This window comes from Aethalodelphis obliquidens, unplaced genomic scaffold (assembly GCF_003676395.1).
Source record: "Aethalodelphis obliquidens isolate GAN/ISIS:26980383/991018 unplaced genomic scaffold, ASM367639v1 scaffold57, whole genome shotgun sequence".
NCBI classification, from domain to species: domain Eukaryota; kingdom Metazoa; phylum Chordata; class Mammalia; order Artiodactyla; family Delphinidae; genus Aethalodelphis; species Aethalodelphis obliquidens.
In genome coordinates, this window is record NW_020838001.1 from 5,707,988 (window position 1) to 5,716,688 (window position 8,701).

The window sequence follows — 8,701 nt, forward strand, 5'->3', positions numbered from 1 at the left end:
CACGGATCCTGTTACAATGCAGTCTGATGCCAGACGTGGCCCCAGCAATGGGGCCAGACCTGAGCTTCCATAATTCTCACAAGTCTGCTGACGCTGCTGGTCCTGGACCACACGGTGAGCAGCAAGGGGCTGCCTCATACAGGGGATGACAGGGTGAAAATTGGGTCTTGGGGGCAAAATTGGGTCTGCCGGCCCATCGCACCCTCAAGCCCGTCAGGAGCTGCCACTTCATTTAAGCAGAACAGACTTTTATTCTGGTGAGGGAACCCAGAGTGGGAGGGATTTGGTGGGGGGGAAATGAGGGGTGCAGCCCAGACCAGGGTGCTGACCGAGCTTGACGAGGGCCTTGGGGTCTGTGGTGGAGGGTCACAGTTAGCAGAGGTCCTAAGTCTCTGCCCTCCTGTGTCCCAGGTCACTCACGGGGACCCGGCAGAAAGGGCCACCCTCCCGCTGATAGTAATGGTGGACGGCACGTTGTCGCTCAGTGCCTGGCATCCACAGGCAGAGGAAACTCGCCCTCCGCCCTGGCTGTCCCCCTGCTGACCACCCTCCAGGGTGGGGCGGGGCCCTGGGGGCTGCTGCTTTGATGCCGGGTTGCTCACGGCAATTACCCAGACGACTGGCTCGTGAAACCGAATAGGAGGGACTGGAAGACTTTTATGGGGGGCTTTTCTGCTTCCAGCAAATTCCAGGGCAGGATTTTATGATCTTTGATTCCAAGTCTCCTTTTGCCCCTTACTCCCCGTTGCCTGAAAGGAAGGATGGGGCTTCCACAGAGGGGGGCGGGTCACAGAGGCGATGGTGGAGGTGGCCTCCTGGAAGCCGGGGAGGGAGCAGGGAAGCTGGAAGCGGGTGGGCTGAGCCCTTCAGCAGAGTCTCGGGTCGGGACACTCCAGCCTGTGTCCCTGGGGCCTCACTGGGTCCCCTTGTCCTCCACCAAGGCCCTGGACGTGGTGCAGATTGGAGGGGACCCAAGAGGACCGCGGACACTGCATTTCCACAGGGAGCTTCAAAAGACGTCCACGGACTCTGTACAGGGCACTGGCCGCCTGTTCCCTCCGTGGGACGATGCAGGCTGGGGCCGGGGTGGAGAGAGACACGCAGAAACGGGCGTGGAGACCAGAGATGGAGGCTGAGTGGGAAGATGACGCAGGAGAGACAGACAGACACAGTGCTGGAGAGACACACAGACAGGTGGACACAGTGCCGGGCATGGAGGAATAGAGAGGGACAGAGGGACACGGAGAAATACGCACGGAGGGACAGAAACAGGGGCGGTGGAGAGAGATGAGGTGAAAGGCAGAGAGATGGAGACGCCCAGACACACAGAGGGAGACAAAGAGATGGAGAGGGAGACAGAGACAGAGGGCCAGACACAGAGCTGCACAGTGAGGCCAAGCTCCAAGGAGAACACGGGAAAGGAAGCAGCGGCGTGGGGGGACGGCCGAAGATCCCTGTGGGTGGTGCTAAGACGCCGAGTCTGCTGAGTGACTGCAGGGAGCTCACAGGCTGATGGGGACGTGGACGCCGGGCACCACAGCCCTTTCGTGTGGCTCCTCTGTGGTGCTGCCGTTGGTGTCGGGGGGTGGGGGTGGCGGACGTGTGTGCAGACAGACTCAGACTCCGGAGTCACTGCTTGGGTGGAGCCCAGCTCTGCCGCCCAGCAGCCCGGGCCAGGCCCGTGGGCTCCCTGCACCTTGGGGTCCCTCCTGTGGGAGGAGGATTATAAGAGTCCCCGCCGCCCGGGATCACCGTGAGGGTCAAACAAGTGACAGCCACCGGGCTCCCAGAGCTCTCCTGGCAGGTCTGAGGATCTGGGGTCGCCAGGGCGGGGGGCCACGGACGGGATGGCAGATGGCATCTGAGCAGCCTGTGCGAGAAGGGGCGTGTGTGTGAGTGTGTGTGAGCAGCACGGCCTCCGGTGGGCGGGCAGGGTTGTAGGGCTGTCCCATCCCAGGAAGCTTAACTCGATCACATCTGCGCAGTCCCTTTCGAGGTGCAAGGTGACATATTCACAGGGTCCAGGGATTAGGATGCGGGCCTCGCTGGAGGCCACGATTCTGTCTAATGCTTTCCTTCCTCAATCCTCAGCCTCTGCGTCTCTAAGACGGGAAAAGCCGGGTCTGCTTTGTGGGGTTTTGCTCCGGCGTCATACACCTGCACATCCCGCCCTCAGGAATTGTCTGGAGGTGTGAGAAGCCCCAGGGCGGTGGTGGTTGGGATGTGCCCCCTGCCGCCTGCCCGCCATGTGACTGGACACCCTCTGTGCAGGGCCAGAGTCCTACCACTGCCTGCTCCCAAAGGAGAGAGGGAAGGCTGGAGGTGACCAGACGAAGCCTCAGCTCTGGCCCTCAGTCCAGGCCATGAGGGTCCCCTCTGCTGTTCCTGTGTCAGGGCGCACACAAGGGGCACCGGGCGTCTGGGTGGGGTCCTGTGCTGGCAGCACAGCCTCTGGCTCCCCAGCCAGGCTGCCCTCCCTTACAGATGTGTTTGCTGCCCTCTGCTGGCTACCAGGAGGTCCTCCAGGCTCCCCGTGGCTCCTTGGGGCTGCTTCTCCCAGGTTCTCCGGCTTGCTTGGGAGGATCCCTGTGGGTCCCCACCTTGGGGTGGGCTCAGGCATGTGCCCCTGTGAGCTACTGTCAGTGTGTCAAGAGTTCCTAGGACGAGGTGGCCCAGATGCAAACAGCCCCCGCTCTCTGCTTTGGGCCGGGGTGACCACAGCTCGGTGGGGTCTCCCTGGCTCTGTCCGGCGGTCTCGTAGCCTGGCGTCCACTCACCGACATCCTGGAGCCACTCAGACCCCTGCACCAACACTGGCTCTGCCGCCCCCTGGCTGTGTGCCATTGGCTAAGTTACTTAATCTCTCTGAGTCTCAGTCTCCCCCTCTGAAAAATGGAATTAATATCTACCTTGCGGTGACGGAGCTATATATATTATCTAATATATCATATTAACTATCTAATCTACTATCTAATATTTGTTGAGCATATACTACATGTGAACCCTGCACTGGTCCCTTTAACACCATCTGTAATCCTAATCAGTCTTATCAAATCTTCTTGAGAAACTTAGGAAGGAGGCACTGTTGTGATCTCCATTTTACAGATAAAGAAACTGAGTCTCAGAGAGGTCTCCTGCCCAGGTGGACACAGCCGAAAGTGCAGAGCCAGGGTGCAAATCCAGTCCGTCTAAACCCACAGCCTGTTCCCTGCCTTATGTCCCTTGGTCTCTGGTCTCAGCAGAAGTCCAGATTGGCCAATAGGTATGTTCTTGACTGGTTTTTTTTTGTTTTACAAGAAAACAAACAAATTAATGAGATCATTTTTGGGGGCAGTCATTTTCTTTCAAAACATGGGGTGGCTGTGATATTAATAAAGGTTCTTGGGGCACAGAGTTGGGGTCCCAATCTTCGACGCTTGTCGCCGTGGACACCCTTGGTGCTACGTCTTGTCCCTGCTCCCACGTGCAGCCCACAGAAAGAGCCCCGTCAGCGAGACAGCCCTGGGCTCTGACACCTTGAGAAAAGACATCCCATCCACTCCTTGCCACCCACTGTGGTCACATTGCGCAATTCTCCTCTGGAGTTTTTATTGCCGGCTCTTTCTGATTTTAAGAAAGCTCCTAAAACCAATTCTAGTTTGGGTAATTTGACTTTTGTAAGAGCAGAAGCAATGTTTTGATTTTAATTAGTAAACCACAAATTCCATCGGCAGCCTCTTTTTGGGGAGAGAATCTAACAGCCTAAAATCCATTAGAAAATTCTTGAAGGGAGAATAACAAACACTCTAGGGTGTATTTTGTCCCAGGTGCCTTCAGTCTATCACCTCGTTTAATGCTTGCGGCTGCCACAAAAGGTTTTACGTCTTACAGACAGGGGAGATGAGCCTCAGAATGCCACGTGGCACCCCAAGGACACATAGCTCTTCTGAGGCACTGCTGGGTTCCTCCCCAAACCACTCCGCCCTGCTCCCCACCCTTTCTCACTGGACAAGCCTACTTGCTCAGGGATGGCCCCTACCTTTCCCAAAGCAACCCCTGTCAGTCTAAACCGGGAGCGGAAAACATTTTCTGTATTTTAGGCATGTGACCTCTGACGTTGTAGGATGGGAACAGCCATAGGCTATATGTAAGTGCATGGGTGTGGCCATCTACAAGAGCAGGTGATGGATGGATTCGGCCCCAAGCTGTAGTTTGCCAGCCTGTGTCTTAGCCATTTGGGGCAATCAATCCCCTTCACCAAGTGTTGCCAGGAAAGGGTTTGGCCCACAAGCCCTGAGAGGATGTCACTGACGGGGTTTTGGGAACAGGTTTCTTTAATCTTGAAAAGAGACAGTAGATGGAAACCTCTCTTCTCTGCATCTGGAGGCAGTTGATGAGGAGGTGATGGCTGGAGCAAGTGCAGCCCTCTTACGCTTCCAGGATACAAGTCTGAGGACCAAAGCTGACCTGTGGAGGGTAGCAGAATGCTGTTGCTGGTTTCCACAAGTCCCTGGATGAGCAGTCTAGCATTGCCACCCCTCCTCTGGACTTAAACCATGTGAAGTTATAAAAGTGTGTATTATTTAAAGCATCTCTGGTAGAAATTTGTTTCTTTATAGCTAAAAGTCTCCTAAGCTGCCTGATAAGTTGTCCAAAGCTTATTCTTTCCCCGCTTCCCCACATGATTTTCCTGGCTTAACCTGGTTGATTTATGTGGTGCTGAGTAGAAGAAACACCAACCTGTTTCCTTCCAGAGGAAAAGCAGCTGCTGCCCGTGAGTTGGCCCAGTGTACCTAGGGGCAATTTTCATTTATGCGACTTTTGCCTCTTAAAGTCAATTATGGAAATCGATGCATTTGAGTCTCAGCTCCAGAGCAGGTGTGTTTCTGATTACAGAGAGAGGTGTGCATGTTGCGCTCTGAAGTCACCCGATTGACAGATAGGTGCTGAGAGCTTGCAAGGATAACCTCGCGGGTGTGTGGGGTTTTATGGGCAGCAGGGAGGCTGGAGCACAGCAGATGCGGAACCAGGTAGTGGGTACAGGTGGCCCTAAGAGCACCAAGGTCTGAGAGGTCAGGGATGCCTTCCTGGAGGAAGAGACATCCCCGCCAGGCCCTGTCAGGTGTGGGCTGTTAGGAGGCAGCGGTTGTGGGGGTGTTTCACGTAGAGAGAGCACCTTGTGCAAAAGCCGTGTATGAGGATGAGGCAGCGCGGGATTTCTGCTGTGTATTGTGTTCTGGTGCCCAAATTTGCATTCTGTTAACGTGATTTTTGAAAATCTCCTGAAGTGCCCACAAGTAAAAGCCTCCATAGACTGTACTCACAGCACAGCCTCGGGTGACCAATTCCTGAGCTAGACCAGGGTTTCTGCACCTGGGCCCTGGAGATGAGGCCAGGAGCTGAGAGGCCTCCAGGGCGCCTGGCCGGGGGTACTAGCACCCTGGCTGCATGTCAACCAGAAACCCGGGACTTCTCCATCAGGTGGAGGCTGACCCAGCCCCGCCATCCTGGGGAATCTACCAACTCTTCTTCACGGTACAAAAGCAGCACTTCCCACAGCACGTTAAGGTTTTTTATGTTCCGTTTTTAAATTAAAATTAAAAACAAAATAAGTAACAGAAGACTACAAGGAGGAAAAGCCGCTCCCTGAAGGCACACGATTGTCCCCAGTGCAGCCGCGGCCTCCAAAGGCCTATGAACCCTCGGCCCCGAGGCAGGGTCTTCACGTGGACTGGTGGGGGAAGCGGGGTGAGGTGCAGAACGATCGCAGACTTTGCCGGGGGAGGACAGCGTCCCCTGTGCCCCCTCTCTGGACATGCGGCCCGGGGAAACATGGTCCCTTCGGGCTTCACCAGGGCTCGACCTGCAAACCCCCCTGATGCAGCGGGAGAGCCTGCCGCGCGCACCCAGGCATTGCCAGCTGGGAAGTGTGACCCCCGGCGGCCTCCCAGGCGGGTGGGGTGTGCCTGAATTGGGGTGGCTTTGCCCTCCCCCCGGCTCTCAGGCCTGTGGGGCCCACCCCTCCTGCTCCCACAGAAGGGGGTTGGCCCCTCCTCACCCAAGGGCCCCCCAGATGCCAGCGGCTTCTCCTGCCCGCCCCTGGCCCAGGCTGGGAATGCTTGGATGTCCCGAGATGTCCTGACACATCCTGGGCTGTAGCGGCTGCCCCAGAATGGGGAGGGGTCTCCTCCAAGCCAGTTTTCTCCCTCTGCCACCTAGTTGTTCACCTCATGCTCCCCTCTCTTGGGTCACTCCTTAGACCAAGTTGGACCCCTTCCCCAAGCCTTGAAGACCCCAGTCTGAAAGACACAGGGCACCGAGACTGCGAGAGCTGGATTTTGTCTCTTGTCAATCAATCTTTAATCACCAACTCTGTGAAAGGCATTATGGGGAGGGATCTAGAGTGCAGGCTCAGTAGTTACGGCACGCAGGCTCAGTAGTTGTGGCACAAGGGCTTCATTGCTCTGCGGCACGTGGGATCTTCCCGGACCAGGGCTCAAACCTGTGTCCCCTGTATTGGCAGGCAGATTCTTAACCACTGCACCACCAGGAAGTCCTGGGAGGCTAGTTTTTTAAACTAGGGGCTGACAGATGTTCGGGGTGACACCAGTCTCTCACGACAAGTTTACAGTGAATATCTTTGTACTTAAATTTTTGTGTACATGGGCTAGGATACCTGAAGGATACATTTTTAGCAGTAGAATTGCTGAGCTATTTCTATTTTGATGGGCACCGCCTATGGCCTCCAGAGAGGCAGCGCCAGTGAACACCTTGCCCTGCAGTCCTAGAACAGTCACCTTCTGGTCTAGGGAAAGTTTGTTTTCATCCCCGCCCGCCCCCCACCAAAAAAAAAGATGGAGAAAACCAAGTTTTCCCTCTGGCTTGCCTTTCCTTCTCCAGAGTGAGACAGAAGCTCTTTCTGATGTATGCAGGCAGGGAGTGACCTGGGCTGTACTCTGATGCTGGCTGCTCCCTTCCTGCCCAGGAAATATTCCAAAATTCCTCCTCCAAAATACAGCCTGGATCAGCCACCTTTCCCCTCCGCCACCGTAGCCCAAGCCACCACCCTCCCTCCCCTGGACAGTTGCCCTGGCTGCCTTGCTGGTCCTTCTCTAGACCCTCCATTCTAGTATTCACAGGGGAGTCAGAGTGGCCACTGTCACCCCCCGTTTAAAATCCTCCAGTGGCTTCTCACCGTCTTAGGACACAAACTCCAAACTCCTTCCCCAGGCCTCCAAACCCTGCATCATTTGCCCTCTGTCTCTCTCCAGAATCATTCCCCATAATGGTCCCTGGGGTCCCTCACTCTAGCCACACAGACCTGCCCACACCTCAACTCCCCCAGCTTCCTTCCACCACAGGGCCTTTGCACTTGCAGCCCTCTCTGCCAGAAACACTTTTCTTCCAGATGGTCACATGCCTGACTCCTGCTTATAATTTAGACCTCACAACCTAAATCACTGCTTCCAGGAAGCCTTCTTTGACCTCCCAATCCACACCGTCCTTCTCCCAGCCACCGTGTTCTACCTTCTCTGTATAACTGTCCTCTCTGTCTGTTTCTGCTCCACGGGAGCAGAGTTTGATAGTGACACTCTGGGGGAGGGAGCTGTGAGCAGGTGGACAAGATGATTAGCTGTCCCCACAAATCTCACGAGGCAGACAACCTCCATAAAGCCAGCCCCCTGGGACCCCCATTCCTTTCATGGACCAAGGAGACACACTGTCTCCTATGCTTAAGAGAATCCAACCAGTCGGACACTCCTAACCACCAGGCTGATTCTGAGCTTGTGACTTACAGCACAGAATGGGCGTTCCAGTATCAGTGCCCTGGGTTCATGTTAGGGCCTGGGTCATGGGAAACCAAAAGAGCTGGAGCAGGGTCTAGACAGGCCACTCTGACTGTAATCCCTGGGGAGTGGTAAAGGTGTGACCTCCTCACTACTGATTAGTGAGGCGGGTCTGGGAGGGATCCATGAAGCCAGCGAGAAGCTGGGCACATCTGCTCCCCGTGATGCAACCTGGGCCCAGCCAGGGACTTGCGAATCAGCGGGGAGCGACTCTGCCCAATCCTGGAATTTGGCCCTGAATTCGGCACTGTGTAGGCAGGTGTTGGCAGAAGAGAGATCACTGCCTGAGGAGTCAGGGAGCCCGCGATGTGGGAAAGATTTCCCATCTTTCTGAAGTTTCCCGAAGTCAGGAAGCAGTAAGAGGAATCCAGGACTTTGGGTAAAAACAACCTGTCATTTACAGGCATGGGACCGGGCAGGTCTGTTGAAACTCAGTATCTTCAATCCACAGGGTTGACTTGAAGATCAAGAGATTATGTGCAGGAAGGTGCTTTGTGCGTCCCCAAGTGCTGACCGTAAGTGCCGTGAGGCGGGAGGTCTGCACTCCACTGGAGTAGAAACTCCTGGAGGCCAGCTGAGACATTTTCCTCAGCCCCTGGCACACAGGGAGTGCCATACACACAGCTTGTGGAGGAACGTGGACCACGCTTCTTGGTCTCCAGTGATAGAAACCCAATCGGAACCAGCTTCGGATACCAAGGGAATCTGATAGAAGGCTGCAAGGGCAGCGTGCAGCTGGGCCTTAGGAACCTGAGTCAGGGCTCAGGAACTTCTCCTCTCGGCACATCTGCTTCATTTTCTTTCTAGAAAGACTAGCTTCCTTGGCTTTGCAGGGCCACACAGAAGACAACACGGCTGTCAACAACTTCCGAGGT